This window comes from Macaca thibetana, chromosome 17 (assembly GCF_024542745.1).
Source record: "Macaca thibetana thibetana isolate TM-01 chromosome 17, ASM2454274v1, whole genome shotgun sequence".
Taxonomy (NCBI): Eukaryota; Metazoa; Chordata; class Mammalia; order Primates; family Cercopithecidae; genus Macaca; species Macaca thibetana.
This window is the reverse complement of record NC_065594.1, coordinates 15,050,461-15,069,879: the sequence shown is the minus strand read 5'-3', so window position 1 is coordinate 15,069,879 and position 19,419 is coordinate 15,050,461. Positions and strand designations below refer to the sequence as shown.

Genomic DNA, 19,419 nt, shown 5'->3' with positions numbered 1-19,419 from the left:
TTTTGTTGTCTTGGGTGGATTATTTTTGTAAAGGTTTGGCAGAACCTTGATGGTGAGTTGAATTAAAAAACATTGATTATATGTACAGCATGATTTGCTAGTCATTCAGAGTTTACCAGATTACATTTTTGAGCACACTATCTTTGATGGAAGTTTAGTTTTTAATGTGGTGCTATCAAAATGCTTTAAAAAATTTTTTTGAGGGATAATTTGAATGATTTGTATGTATAGAAAATACTAAAATTAAAATGATTCATGAATTAAGAAACTGATCTTATTAAATAGAAGACTCCTCCAAGTTCTTAAAGGGTAGCACGTTCAAACTTTCTGAATTAGAAATCGATGCTAATCCTAGAAAGAGTATTAGTCATGAAAGAATACTTCCCTTAGGGATCCATTCAGATGCTCTAAATTATAAAATTCATTAGGAAAGAAGGAATATGTGCCAGTTGTTCATTTGTATTTACCATCTTTTGCTTGTCTGATAACCCTTGCCCTAAGTATCATGAGGATAAGGATCCTAATGGATGAGATTCTCTAATGAATGAGATCTAGTCTTCTAGATTTAAGAGTCTGTAGCCTAAATGTCATCAATCTATCAATGACCAGAAAGTTCATGCTGGCTTGTGAGTTATAGTAGCAATAAGATGGCAAACTTCACCTTTACACATTTAAACCCTTCACTGGCTCCATTTCTAATGAGTTTTTCAAACATCTTGTAGTTCTGAATTTTCACATACTGAATTTTCTCAAGATGGGAGTTCATCCATTTTCATAAATATATACCTATTCAAGTAAATATTTTTATAAAGTGTCTCATTAGAGTAAAGAATACATGTGGATAAATGTTCCCTCTCCCTGCCTCACTTCAGAATTTTAGTAGCTCCAAAATGCTACTCTGAATCTAAAAATCAGCTTTAATGACTTTAGCTAAAATTTGCCATCAGCTGATTATTTAATTTTGTTTATTTCAGGATCCCTAGAATCCCTAGAATAGGTATGATGTTCTCAATTATTTTCTTCCTTACTGAATTTGTCTAATATCAGTATTTGATAACAGCTAGTCTGCTGTGGTTTACATGTAAATAACCTGAAGTCATGGGAAGGAATCCCAGGTTTAATGTCAAAAGACCAGGATTCAAGTCTTGGCTCAGTCATAGATTCCTTATGTTTTTAGCAAAACACTTAACTGAGCCTCATTATCCTCATCAGTGAAACACAGATAAAATGATTACCTGTATTTTATAGAGTGCTTGTGTGTCAACTATGATGATACATGCGATAGCAATTTTGATATATAATGATGATAGCTTTACTGAGCATTGTTCTAAGTGCTTTGCATATATTAGCATGTTTAATCCTCATAACAACTTGCTTATTATCCCCATTTAACAGATTAGAACACTAAGGCACAGAACTTGTTAAAAACATGCCCAAGACCACACAGCTATGATTTAAACTGGTCTTGCTCCAGAGCTTGTGCTGGTAACCACTGTACCACTTTAGATTATGTTAAAGCACCAAACTGACGCAAATGTACTGAGAAAGAATTGTTAAGGGAGTAATCTGTCCAAGGAATATCATCTGAAATATTTCTGCGCTGTCCTTTTTTTCCTGCAGTCATTCTGCTGACTGTTGTACTCAACTGTTGTTTTGTCAAGCATTCAGTTTGCTGCTATGGCATTTCCCCTAGTGTTGGCATGTTCTCTTCATAGCAGGATCAGTGGAAAGCTGCAGAGAAATTGGATGATTAAGTGGAAAGAACATAAAGACTTATTCCTTGGGTTCCCAGTGGGAACAAAGATGCTTCCTCATGGACCCCAGGAGTCTTTGGAATCATTTTGGCTCAAAAGAGAAATCTGTCTCATAAGCAGTTTGTTAGAATAGAATTTTTGACAACACTGGCAGAGACTGAGGCTTGATAATCCTCTGAGAATAAACCACTTTCCTCCACGCTGTCCTATGGAATAATGCTTGGCCATAGTGGGGTGGCACCTGCACTGCTACCATCTTGACCTGCCTGTGGTGACATCAGGGTGCTTATGCTGCCAACAAGATGTCACCCTAAGATTACTTGTCCCACCTTTTTAAAAAATGGTTTAACTGAACCCTCACATCAGCTCCATGAACAATATGGGAATTCCAATGCCCAGTAAAGAATTTCATGTTTTCGGATTGAGGAAGTAGAATTGTTTAAAAAAATGAATTGCTTGAGGCTTTGAGTAAATGGGTAGAGGGGAAGATGGTTTTGTAGATTGCCTTAGGGCAGCCTGCAGGTGTATCCATGGCATGAAAACTGTTGACGCTGGGATTTTGGACAATGGAACCATGAAAGCCGGAGCCTGCTGTTTAATCTGTTACCCAGAGGAGACGGACACTGGAGGGCAGAGACCACATGCCGTTCTCACTTGTTTCTACCACCACTCCTTGCTCCGTTGCCTCCCGGGTTTGTGTTAGCCCTAAGCGAGGAGTTCATCGAACAGTACTTTTCTTGATGTTTTTAGACTGAGATAAGGAAATGAACGTTTTGGAAATGCTGCACAATCTAGAAAAGATTCTGCAGGAAGCTACAATTGGCCAAGATGATCGTTGTGGTTCATAAGCAGCCTATGTGTGAGCAAACCCCTTCTAATAATTTCAACTCCATTCTTTATTCAGGGGCACTGAAGCTTCAGTAAATGGTTGCCCCAACCTTCCTCGTCTTCCTTGCAGCTTTCAGGGTGACTGCTCACCAGGTCATCAGTCCTTTTGCTGGCATGGCTGGGAGTTCAAGGAAGCACTTACCATGCCTTAATTTCAGTGATGCTTTTTTTTTTTTTTTTTTTTTTTTTTTTTTTTTTTTTAAATCTGGGCCTTGGTTAGAGACCTCCAAAGAAGAAAAAGGGACATTTTCTAGCTGACAGTTAAAATCATGTCCCCTGAACCCATGTCCAAGGGGAGGATTTGTGGGATCTGAGAGTCTGAGAGTCTCTTCCTCTTGCCCAAGCCCAAGCTCTAGATGTTGGAACTTTGCTGTGGGTTATTCATTTAACCTGCCAAGCAGTTCCTCCCAGAGGACATTTGGAGTATAATTGTTTTTTAAGTGCTTAAAATAAGCCTAAAAGTTACCAGATTTGCTACAAAGATACCCTTGCATATCTCCTGACTCCTTTTATGGAAAAGCAAATCTGGTTTTCTTGAGCTGCTTAATCTGTGGTTCTTAAATCCTTCCTTAGAAACATAGAACAGCTCGTGCCTAAGTAGGTGATTTATACTATAAAGAACACAGATAGGGCACTTCCCAATGATCCCCTTCCCACTGAAATATAGCAGTGACAAACTAGATAGCTCTTTAAGTAGAAAACCAATGCACATCCCTATCTTATCTACTTTTCAACATCAAAGATCTGTGCAACACTACAGCATGGTTTAGTGAAGAGAAAACAACCCAGGGATGTTATATTTTTATCTTTCAGACATTTCACATAGGCCATGGACTTTATAAAATCTACCACTGCTAGCATGCTAGAGTGAGCAAACCATTTATTGTTTTCCCAATATGGAAAGCATTAGGAATTCCTCAGCTGAAGTAAGGGTAGTCATAAACTGATTTGGATGGTAAACCATGAGAAAGCATCATAACTGCCATTTTGAGGACATCCCAGTAGCTGTTGATAAATTAATCCATTATTACCTCTTCTCTGTATCTTTTGATCATGAATCCTTATTGCCTATTGTAAACGTAAAGCTCAAAAGATGCTTGTAAATGAGTCAGTAATTGCCGCCATTTTTTTTTAATTTTTAAATTTTTTTTTAAATTATTATTATACTTTAAGTTCTAGGGTACATGTTTAGGTGTTTAATACAGGAGTTTATTTGATTACAGGAAATGGTAATGGTGATTAATAGGAATCTATGAATCAGACATCACAAAATGGTCTTTATTTTCTTCCTTTTGGCTTTTAATATCTAATTCTAATCTGAAGTAAAAATAATTTGGTCCACTCTTGAGTTCACAGCGCTTAATGTATGTCTTCCTCTTACAAGTGAAAAAACTCATACAAATTATTATTACATCTGACCTTGGCTATAGGAGTTGATAAGCATAGAAAATGTGGAAACTAGAGGTTTCCAGATAAAATGTAAAACATTTAGAATCTGATAGGATTTATTTGGAATGGAAAAGGAGGTTTTCTGTAGCTGTTAACAGCAGTGGTATTTTTCCTTTTTTATTAGTAGAACTTTTCTGTGACAGTCCTAATTAACTTCTGCAAGCATATTAAAACCCTTCATTCTTAGTATAAAGATTGAGTACTATTGATTTGCTACACTACCTATGTAGTAAAGGGAATGTAATACTTTTTAGTTTTGTTTGCAATTGGAGTAAAAAAACAGTTGATACAAGTAATTTAGCTTATACTTTAAAATGTCAAATTAAACTTTTCTACAAAAGCTCAGAGCACATGTTAAACCATCCTCATGATTTATTGGAGCTATGAATTGATGGAAATAGATGATTTCAAAGAAAAAGAAGTTTAAGAATCATAAGGACACTTCACTTACAGAATTAAAGTGTTCAGAATAGAATATGCTATTTTAGGTCACATATCTTTGGTCAATATTCAGGACTCATGAGCTACACCTGTCCTTATGTAGATATTAGTGCCTCCAAATTGGGAAGATTTTAAATCCTTTTTTTTTTTTTTCACTTTAAGCTCCTCTGAGGATGTGATCAATTATAGGTACCTGCAGTGATGTATATTTTAAGGCTTAGATTCCTTTTAGCAAAAGTCAGTTTTCTGTAAATTGCATTCTAGCTCGCTGTAAAATGAATTCTAAGTTCTCTTCGTGTTCCACTGCTGTACTGAAGATAGGCTTTCTAAAGCCCTTCCATAGTGTGCTGAGAGCATCTGGGGGACGTTTACAAGTCTACTGGCTTTGTGATTGCCTTCTGGTGGTGACTTCTCTTGCTTCTATGACAGCTGGAGCCCTGACCTGGCCTGTGAGCCTTTTCCGTCTGGCAGGAGCATGTTAGGATGATGGAAAGAACTTGGACTTTAAAGTCAACTGGTCAGTCAGTTATCCCTGCAACAAACAAACAAAAAAATTCAGCTGAGCCTGGACTGAGATTTCAGTCTGGAAAATCTAGCTTGTGGTTTTTCATCCAAGCCTGGAAAATTTAGTTAGCCTACTCAACTTACTGATTAGTTAAGTTTACAATTTCTGTATATTGAATTTACTTATAATGAGGAAATTTGCTTATGTATGCTATAAATTAAGTATAGAGATATGTGATAACGTGACACAGAGGAAAAACATTAGTTCCATAGAATTATAGACTTGAGTTCAAATCTGTCCTCTACTGTGGGCACAGTGAAATTTATCCTCCTGTTGGAAATAGTTCACACTGTGATAATCCTCAGTTTCATCATCCATATATTGTGAATAATAATCATGATAATAATGCTTGCTTTATATGTTGTCACGAGGACTAAATGAAACAATTCACGTGGCAAATTTAGCACTGTGATTGGTACCCAATTGTTGGTAGTTGTTATAATGGAAATGCTGACACTTTAGTTGCTTTTGGAAAAAAATCATATTTTAAATGTGCCAAAGGGACTTGCTGTTTTAAATTACCCTTTTATAATGACTAATCATATTTTCCTTTGTATATGTGGCTTTTCACATGGAAATGCTTCATGATAGAATAAAAAGAGCATGGAATTCGAAATGAGACACTTACTAATATAAAGTCAAATCCTGACTCGAATACTCATTAGTGGTGTGACCTCTGGCAAATCAGGTAAACTCTCTGAATCTCAATTTCCTCTTCTTTAAGATGGCATAGTAATGCATACCTCTTAATATTGGGGTGATAATTAATTGGCAAAATACGTATATAAAGGCCTTGGCTTAACATGTGGTAGGTCCTCTAACAATATCAGTCCTTCTCCCTTCTGTTCTCATATTCCAGGCTTTCCTAAAAATATAAGACCCTTGTAGTTGTATAATACCATGAATGTGGAATTGGTCATTTTGCACTGTTTCCATTGTAACTGAATTACTGTACCTGAACTACTAACGACTGTATTTTTATCATCCCATTTATTGTCATTCAGTTGTGAATGCGATGCAGATATTTTATTCACTTTCTTCTTCAATGGTACAGGTCATTCCTTAAAGGCATCTTTCTATTGGCAATCCATCCCACCAAGAAAGTAATATTACTATTAGTATCATTTGTTGAAAACCTTCTCTGTGCCTGGCACTGGACTCATTGCTATATATATTTACATTGATGATTACATTGATAATTGAAGGTAATCTCATGAACCCCAGCTCTGCAAAGCAAGAACCTACTCATTCTCAAGATTCAGCCCAAAGATGGCCTTGTCTATGAAATATTTCCTATCTTCTCCATGTAAAATTGACAACTCCCTCTCTTGGGACCTGTTCACTGTACATTGTACGTAGCCATGCAAATGTTCATTATGCTGGTCTATTGTAATTCCTGTCTCCTCCTTTCGATTTTATAGGATGAGGCTAGGAAAGGTGTCCTATCAGCCTTTGAGTCTCCAGAGCTTGACCTGGTGAATGATTGAATGACTAAGTAGCTGGATGATTGACCAGTTTGCTGTGGTCTATCCACTTGGCGTTAGCACATGGCTCCAGTATTCAGCAAGGTCCTTACAGGTCATGGCCTCATAGGAGCTGCCTTGGTCACCCTGGGCTGTGGTCATGGGTAGCCATAAATGATGATGGTGCCCTCTGCAGTGTGACCACACACTACATTACCATGCACACCGCACCATGGTGCTTGTTTCTAGCTAGGGCTTCTTCATGAAAGACTCTAGTGTAGAAAAGAAAAAGAATGCATCTGCCAATTTTAGATCATTTTCGCTATTGAAAGCACTTTCATTTTGTGGGGGAACAATAGATATTCTGTTAGAAACATCTCGCCGTCTGAGTCAGGAGAATTGCTCTAAACCTTCCTGACATTGCCTTAGCCATCCAGTGAATAAAGAGAAGAATTGATCAATATGTCCCATGGATTTAAAAATTGGTGATGGGCCAATAGGAGATGTGCATGAAAAGCATCTGGCCTAATTATCACACAGACACAAACCTGCAGTATTCAAGGGTGTTTGTGGTGGTAGAGTATAATATGTTGCACCAGATTTTCCTGATTAGTTTTTAAATCGTTGAAACTAAATTAAATGAAAGAAATCTGTTTCAGAAATTAAATGGAACTTTAAAAATCCAATTTTAAATAGGAACTATGTTGTAAACAACATGCCTTAGAAACAAAAGGACAGATGGGAGATTTATTTTTTAATTGGTCTTGTCCTTTGTAAGATTAATATATAATCTTTGTAAAGAATTTTGAAGGAAATGGGAAAATATTAAGATAAATTAAAATTACCCACTGTTATGTTGAGAAGATGGCCCTTGCTCATATTTTGGTCTTTTTTCCTTTATCTTCTTTTTTTTTGAGACAGGAGTCTTGTTCTGTCTCCCAGGTTGGAGTGCAGTGGTGCAATCTCAGCTCACTGCAACCTCTCCACCTCCCAGGCCCAAGAGATTCTCCTGTCTCAGCCTCCCAAGTAGCTGGGATTACAGGTGCATGCCACCACACCCAGCTAATTTTTGTATTTTTAGTACAGACGAGGTTTCACCATGTTGGCCAGGCTGGTTTCAAACTCCTGACCTCAAGTGATCTGCTGGCTTCAGCCTCCCAAAGTGCTGGGATTACAGGTGTGAGCCATGGCACCTGGCCCTGTCTTTTTCTTTAAAACAAACAAAAACAAAAACAACAACAATAAAAACCTCAGATCCCACTCTGTGTGCAGTTTGGCTCCTTGCTGCTACCTTCAGGGGACAGTCTGCACGTTCATGTGAGAAACATATCAAACCATCCCCTCTCTAACTTTGTTATTTCATTGTCCAGGGCCAGAGCCCCTGAAGCCAGGTTTCCCAGTGTGCTTTCCTCTCTTGTGACTTGCCTGTAGAGCCTCTTTGTCTTCTGACTTATGGCTGATAGTAATCGTGTTCCAAAGTCCGATCCAGAAGGAAACAGTATGTAAAGTAGCAATTCTTGAGGTGCTGTTCAGTGTCATCAGTTACTGGAGGTTAAAAGTATCTCAGACTCCATCTGCTCTGTCTAGAATCCTCTTAGAAAAAAAGTCACATTTTCAAAACATGTCTGAGTCCATAAGTCCAGTCTAGTTTTTATAAGTGCCAGGTAACAGGATTTTTAGGTCAATGGGAGCACAGTCACCATGATCTTTTCTGAGTTCCTCCCTGAGGGAAAAGCACAGGGTAGTTCTCTTTCTGTGGATAATCACTTCTGCTTTGCATTAGAACTGTCTGTACACCTGTGTGAGACCAAAATATCCCGGAGACAGAAGATAGTGCTTTGTGGATTTCTGTATTCACGACTACCCTCATTAGATGCTTACAGTTTGTTAAATGACATTTCTTAGTTTTAACTTGTGGCTCATCCTTTAACAAGTAGATTACAGGGCTAGGAGTGCCCCTACAAGAGATCTGTCCATTCCCTTTTTCTGTACTTGGAAGACCATAAACTAAACTTGCCTTGGCAGATAGTAACATACAATTGACTTTTTTATTAAAAACAAAACAAAACACACACGCAAACCTTCCGGGAAGAAAATAACTCAAGGTAAGCACTAGCTTAAAAAAAAAATTAGACTAGACATTTTGCTGCTGATGCTTTTTCACAGTGAGAGTCTGGAATCTAGAAACTGCTTACACAACAGAAATAAGTTGTAAAGAGTTCTGCTATGTGCACAGGTGTATGCTTCATCAGTGTTCTTAAAAACCTCACTGCCAACCAGGTACAGTGGCTCATGCCTGTAATCCCAAGACTTTGGGAGGCTGAGAGGGGCGGATCACTTGAGGTCAGGAGTTCGAGACCAGCCTGGCCAACATGGTGAAACCCCATCTCTAATAAAATACAGAAATTAGCTGGGTGTGGTGGTAGGTGCTACTCGGGAGGCTGAGGCAGGAGAATCACTTGAACCTCAAAGGCGGAGATTGCAGTGAGGCGAGATGGCGCTAGTGCACTCCAGCCCAGCCTGGGTGACAGAGTGAGACTCCATCTCAAAAGAAAAAAAAAATAATAATAATTAAATAAATAAATAAATAAAAACCTCAGTACCAAGAGTGGTCCCGAGACAGGAGCAGCAAGGCCACCACGGACCAGGTAGAGATGCAGACCCTCAGGCCCCACACAGACCTACTGAGTCGGAATGTGATTTCAACAAGATTCTCGGGCTGTGTATATTCACATTTAAGTTTCAGAAGTGCTGCTCATGAGACTGAAGAGTATGAATGGAACATCAGAATGCAAAGCCCTAAAGATGGCGAACCCTGGCTGTTGTTGCATGGATGCATTAAACATTAGTTTTAGCTGATTTTGCAGTTTTATTAGCATTCTAATGCCAATGTTGACATCAGATGGCAAGATATGATTGCCAGCAACAACGTTCTGGAAAGCAGCCAGTGCATTAGTGTGAAATGTGTTCTCACTACAATCTAGCCTCAGTGGGCTGCCTCGTGTGGAGGGTGGATGGCTTCCTGTATGGAGAATAAATGTAGGTTAAAGAGGCAGGAAGGCTGAACAAACACTGTGGAAACATGGATCCGAGGAAGAGATTAATGCCACAAAGTGCGTAGGCGTGCTGTTAGAAGTTGTCTGTATCTCCCCTCAATACGCTGCACACACTGAATATGATCCCTGTGCTACTTCTGGGTGTCTTCTATGGGAATGAATGGAAGTCATTAACTGGTCCTGAGAACCGATTTTCGATCTTCAACTATTATCAGATGGAGCCCCTACACATTAGACAATTCCCGACATGGACGATGCCCAGAAAGACGTGGGCTGTTTTTAAGGTGTGCAGGAATGGAGGGGTGATTCTTGAAAATAATTTCCAGCTATAATAATTTCCTAGGCATGCCCAAGGATTTAGTGGCCAAGAGTCTTATGTACCGCAGACTTGACTGTGGAAAACAACAATGGATGGGATAAGCTGGTGTGAAGGAACCACCTAGTAATCAGAATTAGAGTGATTTTCTTATGACACAGCCTGGGAGGTTAAAAGACTGAGGCGGTGTCGCCTATTTAATTCAGCTGGTGGCTGGCAGGGACTGCACGTCAATTAGGGCAGACGGGGCTTTGCAAACAGCCATACAATGCCCAGTGACCCCATAAACAAGGCCTTTTTCGAATGGGAAGGTCAATTCCATCTCTGAGGTTATAGCTCTAAATTAGGGAAAAAATAATAAACCCTAGAAATAAGTGGGGTCTGTACACAAAGAACCAGTAAAAGGTTCGTTTCTGTCATTGTTGATACAGTGGCCCTAGGAAGAGTAAAATTACTGACATATTTCTCAGGCCATTTCTGGGACTGGTCTCCTGTGAAAGGAGTAGTGCAGGCTTATTGTATTTTGTTTCTTGGTAACATCATCATTTTTGTTTGTTTGTTTGTTTGTTTGAGACAGGATCTCGCTCTGTCACTCAGGCATCTCACTCTGTCACTGTTACTCAAGGTCACAGTGACGTGACCTTGGCTCACTGCAGCCTCCACCTCCCGGGCTCAAGCAATTCTCTGACCACGGCCTCCCAAGCAGCTGGGACTACAGGCATGCACCACCATGCCTGGCTAATTTTTGTGTGTGCTTTTTTTCTGTAGAGACAGGGTTTTGCCATGTTGTCCAGGCTGGCCTCGAACGCCTGGACTCAAGCAATCCTCCCGCCTCGGCCTCCCAAAATGCTGGGATTACAGGTGTGAGCCACCATGCCTGGTCAATCGTTTTCTTATATAGCAAAAATTGCTTTTCTCTTTATTTACATTTTGTGTCAAATTGGTAGACTTAGCCACTGTGTATTGAGAAAAAAATACATCCATTGATTAAATCCTTGCTGCATTTGGCAACAGTTTATAGGAAAAGGGAGAATTTCTGAAGATCATGCTGTGATGCCTCTGGGATACGTTCAGTTGGAGAAAATCTAATCTCATGCATTATTGTATTGTGCAGAGTGCCAGTTATTGACAGTGACCATAAAAAACAAAGACCTGTTACAAAGCCTGTTAGGTGAACAGACTATTCACAAAGTTGTCTTTGGTTTTGCCAAATTGGATCAAGAGTTTCACCTGGGTTTTATTAAGATGATTGTACTTTAGCTTTTTAACATAAATGTCTGTTAATGTTTAAAATATGCATGTCCTTGTAGACTTGTTAGATCAGGAAACATTGATTCAGCATGGATTCTGTGCCAGGCATTGGAAATATCTTAGTTTTCTTTCAGTGAGCAGTGGGAAGACTTGGGAGAACTCTTCACAATAGAATCCTAAGAGAAGAGTCCTTTTAGACTCACTGCAAGCTTTGTTACTAGAGAAACTTGCTTTTTCACTCTCAGTTCATGAGAGTAGGAGATGATTAATACAGTTAATCTTATTTGAGGATGTCCTTGTACTGTTTGAAAATGTGACTGTCGAAACACTGTGAGTAACATTGCCTTCAAACTTTAAATAACTGAAAGATGTGTTTTACTTTATAGTTGAATTAATAACACTTCTAGCACATTAAGAATCCAAATAATACTGGGCGTGGTGGCTCATGCGTGTAATCCCAGCACTTTGGGAGGCCGAGGCAGGCAGACTGCCTGAGGTCAGGATTCAAGACCAGCCTGGCCGATGTGGTGAAACCCCGTCTCTACTAAAAAATACAAAAATGAACCAGGTGTGGTGGCACGCACCTGTAATCCCAACTACTCAGGAGGCTGAGGCAGGAGAATCGCTTGAACCCGGGAGGTGGAGGTTGCAGTGAGCCTAGATCACGCCATTGCACTCCAGCCTGGGCAACAAGAGTGAAACTTTGTCTCCAGAAAAAAAAAAAAAAAAAATCCAAATAATATTAAAAGCCTACTCTTGTGTATCAGCATGCTAGTAAACAGATTTCCACTAAAATTCGTCCCTGTACTCTAAGCTTGTGGCAGATTTTAGAAGCCCTTAAAATAAATACTAAATGTCCCAGCCCTCAGTTTTATGAGCCTGCACTTTCCCATTGAGGCATATTGAGAATCAGGTGTATAAAGTTCCTATTCACTTTCTACCATCAGTTAAAGTGAGAGGGAAGTTACTTTCAAAGCGTTACAAGGTTATCAAAATGCAAGAGAACTTGACTTTGGAGATGTTTACACCCACATACCTACATTTTGAGGCACGAGAGAACTAGAGGAAGAACCAGAGGAAATGTGAATCTATTTTGAGGATTGGCAACATTAATGATGCTGTTTTCTAGGTCTTAAAATTACTTTTTTTTTTTTTCAAGACAAAAATGAAGCTTTATGCTATGTATTTGAATAATTGCAAATCTCTCTCTCTCAGTGCTTCTCTCACCTGGAAGGGCCAGTATGAATGACCCCACTGTAAACGGATTCTGTTCATGTGACTTTTCCTTTGTCCTATTTGCCTTATAATTTGGTCTGACATCGGCTGAAGAAAGTGTGTCAGATCAGTTCTGGGATACCGCAGCAGCTCTGTGCCAGAAAATGAGTGATAACACTTTGTGTAATGAATCAAAAGTTGGAAGACATTTTCTGTTACAACAGCTGGAAACATTTTCTCCAGTTTACATGAAGATTGCTGAGTACTTGGCATTCCAGGAAGGTAAAGGACTGAATCTGTCCCTAGGGGTGAGGCTTTGTGGAAAAGAATAAAATCGTCTTGTATGTTGAACCCAGACCAGGGATAATAACATCAATAAATGTAGAATAGCAGCTAGTGTTTCTTGAATGTTTACCATATGCCAGACACTAACTAAAATTTCTCTTTTTTACCCCATTAACAGTATTATGGGAGTAGATACTATTGTTATCTCCATTTCACAGATGCAGAATCAGGGAAAAGTAACAGGCCCAAGTGATTAGTAAGTACCTGGTCAAGGCAGACTGACATTCTTAACCACAGTATCATATCTGACATTATATAGTGTTTTCCAAATACTTTAAGTATATAAAATCAGGTGCATCTTTTTTTTTTTTTTTTTTAGGTGAGAATGCTCACAATTCATTGCTAAGCTTTATTGGTGTGCCTGCTGGAGTTTATAAGTATTTTTCTTCTGAAATTATCAAATTCCTGTGATCTGTCGTCTTTAAACACAGTAAGATTAATACACTACCCTGTTAAAAGGGTTAGACTGGGTTGCCAAAAGACAGTAAATGTTGAGAAAGCTACTGAAATGTCTTCTTTCAATTTCTTCTAAGTGTTTCTTGCTATTTTGGTTCCTATTTGGATTGTTAATGATTATGAAAATAATCCATTTAGAGTAATTTTAAAAACTTAAGAATCTTACTTTAGATTATTATAAAAATGTATATTCTCAATAGTGGAAAAATAACATTTTTAATGTAATTAACACATCACAGAGATATACAGTACAACTATTTTATAGTGTGAATATCACAAAATTTAAAAACATGTCAACTTTAAAATAAGAAATGATTACAACTTTATTAAGCTGTAATTTTCATACCATAAAAAGCACCCATTTTAAGTACATTATTTAATGCTTTTAATAAATCCAAAGAGTCATGCAACCATCACCACATTCCAGTGTTAGACACTTTGACCAAGAAAGTTCCTTCATCTGCATTTGCAGTCAATCTGGGCTCCCACCTCTAGCCCAACAGCCACTGATCTGCCTATTAGCCACATCAACTTTTAAATGTTGACCTCATTTTTCTATCTGCTTTTATAGAAAAGTCTCTTTTCTACCTTCTAAGTCATTTGTGTAATTATGGATTCACTAAGTTCATTGCCTTTAACCTGTAACTGTAGCCTCCATCCTTTCCAGCTCGGTTTGACCAGCACTGGGTTTTATTGAGGTTTTAGAAGTAACTTATTACAGAGGTTATGTAGCCAGTTTCAGCACCGTGAGCCACTTATTATCTTTGCACTTTTTGCATATATAGTATTTCTGAGCTCACTCCAGTCTTAGGTATCCAGGAGAAGAAACCTTTCATGTTCATGGCAGGATGGAATAATTGTTGTCTTCTAAGCCCTAGCCGTGCTTCCTTGGGGCCTATTCTTCTCTCCTACCTTCTTGGGGCCCCATTTGATGATATTTGCTTTGTTACAGTTCAAAATACCATTTATAAGCTGATTAGGCTTCACATGATATTAACATATTTCAAGCTGTGTATATCTTTTTGCATTTCATAGTTAAAATATGGTTTCCATGTGCTTTGTCTGTTCCTTGGATAAGATCCAATTATTTCCTAATCTCTCTCACTCCCTCTTCATGGTGGGTTTCCCACTTGTCCTTTCATCACTTTGCTATTCAAGATCTTTGAGGACTTTTTAAAAATTGCCTATTTCTCTCTTTTCAAGGAAAGAGACTTAATTGTGCATTTTAATATCCTGCCGTACAGTAAAGCTACACCTGGGGGATTATGTTCACTGAACCATCATTGAAAACGCCTTTGTACTTCAGTGTTAAGATGCTGCTGGCTTTTGGATTCCAGAACAGTTTGTGTATTCAGTGTATACTTATCTTCTTTTTCTTGTTCAAGGCCATCTCTAAACCAAAAACAAGGACTGGTCTCCCCTCTGAAGCCTCTTACAAGATGAGAAAGAAAAGTTGGTCTCTGGCTGGGATTCAAAGGCCTTGGGCTTAGGTCTAGGCACAATTCTGAGATTAGTGAGGAACTGAGATTGCTTCCCAGATTTTTCTCCCTTTCTAACCTCCTTCCTGGTAATCTGTCTCTCCAAAGAACCAAAGGGGTTTTGGTGGTGGGTAGCTACATTAAAGCAAATTACACACAGAAAACCCTTTCAAAACCAATGGAACTGGTTTATAGTTTTTAACCCTCCCTTTTAGGGGTTTTATTGTATAGCTCTTATTATTAAATTGAAATTAAATAAAATAGCGATTTACTTTGTTTATTATATGGTTTATTATAATTGCCTTTAGCTAAAGCTGACAACAGAAAATAATATAAATGAAATGGAAAAATTCTATAATCAGTAATTTAAGACAAAACCCTCTATCTTTAACTTAGTTTTTCTGAGTTTATCTACACCAATGGCTCTTAAATTGTGGGGACTGCATTCCCCTTTGAGAATCTTATGACTGCTGTGGCTATATCCTCATAAAAGTTATGCTTCTCAGATCAGGTAGCATTTAAGTTTTCTATTATGTTTCCCGGCAGTGTTCAGTCCTTGACTCTCACATTCTGGGGGTGGGGGTGGCGGAATTTATATGTAGCCAGTTTCAGCACCATGAACCCCTTATTATGTTTGCACTCTGCACATATGGCATTTCTGATATTTACTTATCTGGTGACATAAATCAAGTCTTATTTTAGATCGTCTTTAATTTTCTTGCATTAAGTAGTGCTTTTTTGGAAACATTTGGGAGTTTGAGCCCAGAAAGATATGAGAGGGCCGGGCACAGTGGCTCATACCTGGACTCCGAGCACTTTGGGAAGTCAAGGCGGGCAGATTGCCTGAGCTCAGGAGTTCGAGACCAGCCTGACCACCACAGTGAAACCCATCTCTACTGAAAATGCAAAAAATTAGCAGGATGTGGTGACACACGCCTATAGTCCCAGCTACTCAGGAGGCTGAGACATGAAAATCACTTGAACCTGGGAGGCAGAGGTTGCAGTGAGCCGAGATCACATCACTGCACTCTAGCCTGGGCGACAGAGTGAAACTCTGAAAAAAAAAAAAAAAGAGAGAGAGAGAGAGATCAGAGGATACATTCTGCCACCTGTGTTCATTCATGACTGATTATCAAAAGAAATTTCTGGTTCTTGACAAAACATTTCCTGTTCATAGAGAAATTGTTCAGTTCAACTGGGCATGGATTTGCTTTCTGTCACTTGCTGGAAGTTCTTTACCGGAATAAAGAGTCTAGTGCTTCTGCACAAGGGAAGACAGACATGTGGTCCTTCCTCACACCTGCTTCCTCACTCCTGCTTCCTTTTTGCTCCTCATTTTTCCTTTCCATCTTCATTTTTCCCCATCACTTGAGCCTTTAGTAAGTGTGAGATAATTTCACTTTCTTCTCGTGATTTTTTCACTTACAGGAAATCATATTCCTGGCCCGAAATTGTTTCTTCTTTCACAGCAGATGCTCTCCAGGGCTCTTCATCATTTTGTCCTGAGCAATACATTTTCAAAATGTAAAGTGCTTCCCAGCTGATAGCTCTGGAGCCACTAGGGGGTTTAGGAATGTGGTGCAGTAACGACATTTGTCTTAATACCCTTTAAAAACTATAAGTAAAGTATAATTATTGCTTAGAAACTTTTTCCTTAAAAAGGAATTGATTTTACAGCCACAGGGTGGATAGCAACTAACCGTGACGGGCAGTTAGAGGGGATCAAGTAAGAGTCCGCGTTTCTGAGTTGGTTTAATAACGCAACAGAACACCAACAGCTGACAGCTCCTGGTTTTGACCATTGCATTGCTTTAAATTGGTTTTATTCTAACTCTCTATTGTTAATTTGTATTCATAACCGTTGGTTAAATATAGGAGGTGAACAAGGAGCAGAATATAAATGACCATAATGCCAGTTTTTCTAAAGCACGTTAAGGTGTTTCTAGCATTTAAGAAAATAATAATAAATAATAAAAATAATAAAAAGAAAATACAATGATAATTGAATCCAATGTAGTTTTCACTTACTGAGATTAAAACTTTCTACTCTGACTATGACTAAATAAGATGATCTGTGGAGGGGTGCAAAATTTATATCAGGTCAAAAAAGGCAGATTTTTAAAAATGCTATAATATATGTTTTAACTTGTCTACATTTTAATATAGATTTGACTCTAATGCCAAATAAGGTCTAGTCATTAAAATAGTTTTTGACTGGGTACCTGTAGTGCCAGCTACTAAGGAGGATGAGGCAGGAGGATCACTGGAGCCCAGGAGTTTGATACCAAACTGTACAATACAAAATAATAATAATTTTTTTGTGCTTGAATCATATATTTGCCATATAAATTAAAACTACCTGAAAATATGTAACACAGATTGATTGGGAAGAACAAACTTTATCTTTATATCCCATAACTATTATCTAAGCTCTATTGATGTATTTCTAATTTAAAATATTTTATTTTAAATAACTATCATTAAAAAATGTCAAAATTATTCTAAAAATTCCTTAGGGTATTTGAGAGGCTAAATAGTTCTATGAAGGAATTCTTGAAAGAAATAAAAAAAGACTGGAAACGTAAGGACATGGATTGTAGTCAGGTGATTAAATGATAATGTGCTGACAATGACTTTGGGAATATCGAGGTCCTTAGGGGTCTCTAGCATGGTACTTTGCTTTGACCAGGTGCTCGGTAAATGTTTCTTCATCTAAGGAATTTATGTATATAATATATGGTAGTTTAATCACATGGTGCTGTTTTCATTTAAAAACATAGAAGTCATAGTCTACTATATGGAAACTTAAGTAGGTAATTTGTAGCCACTATGGGAGCTCTTGGCTGGGAGATTCATTGTAGCAAATACCTTTTCACAGATCCAAGACCTGGTAGTACTGAATGAAGTGATGGTTTTACCCACATGATGACTTCTGTCAATCAAAATGAAACATATACCCACTTTCTTATTCCTACCGACTTCTTAAATAATTTGCCAATCTGTTGCGAATATGGTACACCATCAATTTTCAAAGTTAGCTATGTGAGCAGTCCTTCCTCCAATTACAGGACCAATTACATAATGAAGGTTTGATGTAGAAGTAAGGATTTCAAGAATGGTCTGATGCTTGGCATAGAAGTAAGGATTTCAAGCTGCAGTCTGTTAAGAGTTTTGAAGCGTTGTTATTGTTTTTGTCTCTTATTCGGGAAGGCCTAATTATCAATGATGTTAACAATACTTTCCTCTCTACAAAACACTTTTTTCTTTTTTTGACTTGTCTTATTTTCAAGCTTTTAAAATTCAGTGTATACCTATTTTGTGCAGCCTGGGCTCTTGCCCAATATGCAAAGGATATTTAGATGGTAGAGTTTATAGAATTTAGTAACTGATTGGATGTGGGAAAGAACAGGAAGATGTGAAGAAAAGGATAACAAAAGAAAACCCCTCTCGGATAAGGGACGTGCCTTGGGCAGCAAGGTAGAGAGTAGTTATATTAAAAGTTAAATAATATAATATGCATAACAACTGCTAACATCTATTCAGCTATTTGCCATTGTGCTAGGAACTGTTTTAAGTACTTCGTATGCTTTATAAAATTTAATCCTCACACCAACTCTAGGAGGTAAGTACTATTTTTTTCTCTTTTACAGATGAGGAAACTGAGATTTAGAAGGGTTATATAATATGTGTGATATCACACAGCTATAAAAAAAACCTCAAGAACCAGAACTCTTAGACATTAATTGCCTTCTAGTGAGAAAAATAAAGCAGATTTGGAGTTGTATATGGTCAACAGTATCACATGGTGCTAAGTAATGAAATAACATAAGGACTGTCAGACAACAATATCACGTGCTGCTAAGTACTTAAATAAAATAATCCATTTAATAAAATACTATAAAGTATTGGCAAGTAGAAAAGATGATGAGAGGACATTCTAGGCAAAAGAAACAACATGGGACATTGCCCCGGGCTAGGAAAGCAAGGCAATTTGTCCAGAATGATGACAGCTGTATTGGATTTGGGGAGTGGTGGTGCTCAGGGCATAGGAACTAGGAGCACAGATATATAAGAAAAAGTAGGTAGAAAATGATGCCAGTGGTGGGGGAAATGGATAGCTATCGTTGGGAGTGGGGAAGAGGACCCAGATGAATAAGACACACTGCAGCCTTCTTACTGTCAACTTCGAGTGCTTTATCATATGACACATATCACGCTAGGAATGGTGGCTATTTTCTTTATCTACCTTGACTCATATATCACATATATTTATACCTCTGGGGTGTCATGACTGAAATAAATTTCCTGGACTAACTTTATAAATGTATAGAGAAGCAAACAGAAGAAAGAAGCAACTTCTTTGAAGTTTGGGTTATTTTCCATTTTGATGGCCAAATGTAGATTAAAAGTTGAAAGCCAGTCATTCATCACATAACAAGCCCTTATATACCAAGTATTGAGGATATGAAGATAGGTTAGTTATGGTCCCTGCCCTAAGACACTCGGAGTACAGCCCAGGAAATGAGCATTTTTAAAAAATTGTTTTATTTTAAGTTCTGGGATACATGTGCAGAATGTGCAGGTTTGTTGCACAGGTATACATACGCCATCCTGGTTTGCTGCACCTGTCAACCCGTCATCTAGGTTTTAAGCCCCGCATGACTAAAATACCAAAAGCAATTGCAACAAAAGCCAAAATTGACAAATGGGATCTAAACTAAAGAGCTTCTGCACAGCAAAAG

At 38.2% G+C, this 19,419-nt stretch overlaps 1 protein-coding gene across 4 annotated transcripts in view; it reads left to right on the top strand.

Annotated features, from left to right (window-relative positions):
- DCLK1 (doublecortin like kinase 1) overlaps nucleotides 1–19,419 on the top strand; it is a 352,724-nt gene that overhangs the window by 21,534 nt on the left and 311,771 nt on the right. The gene's annotated exons all lie outside the window — the stretch shown is intronic.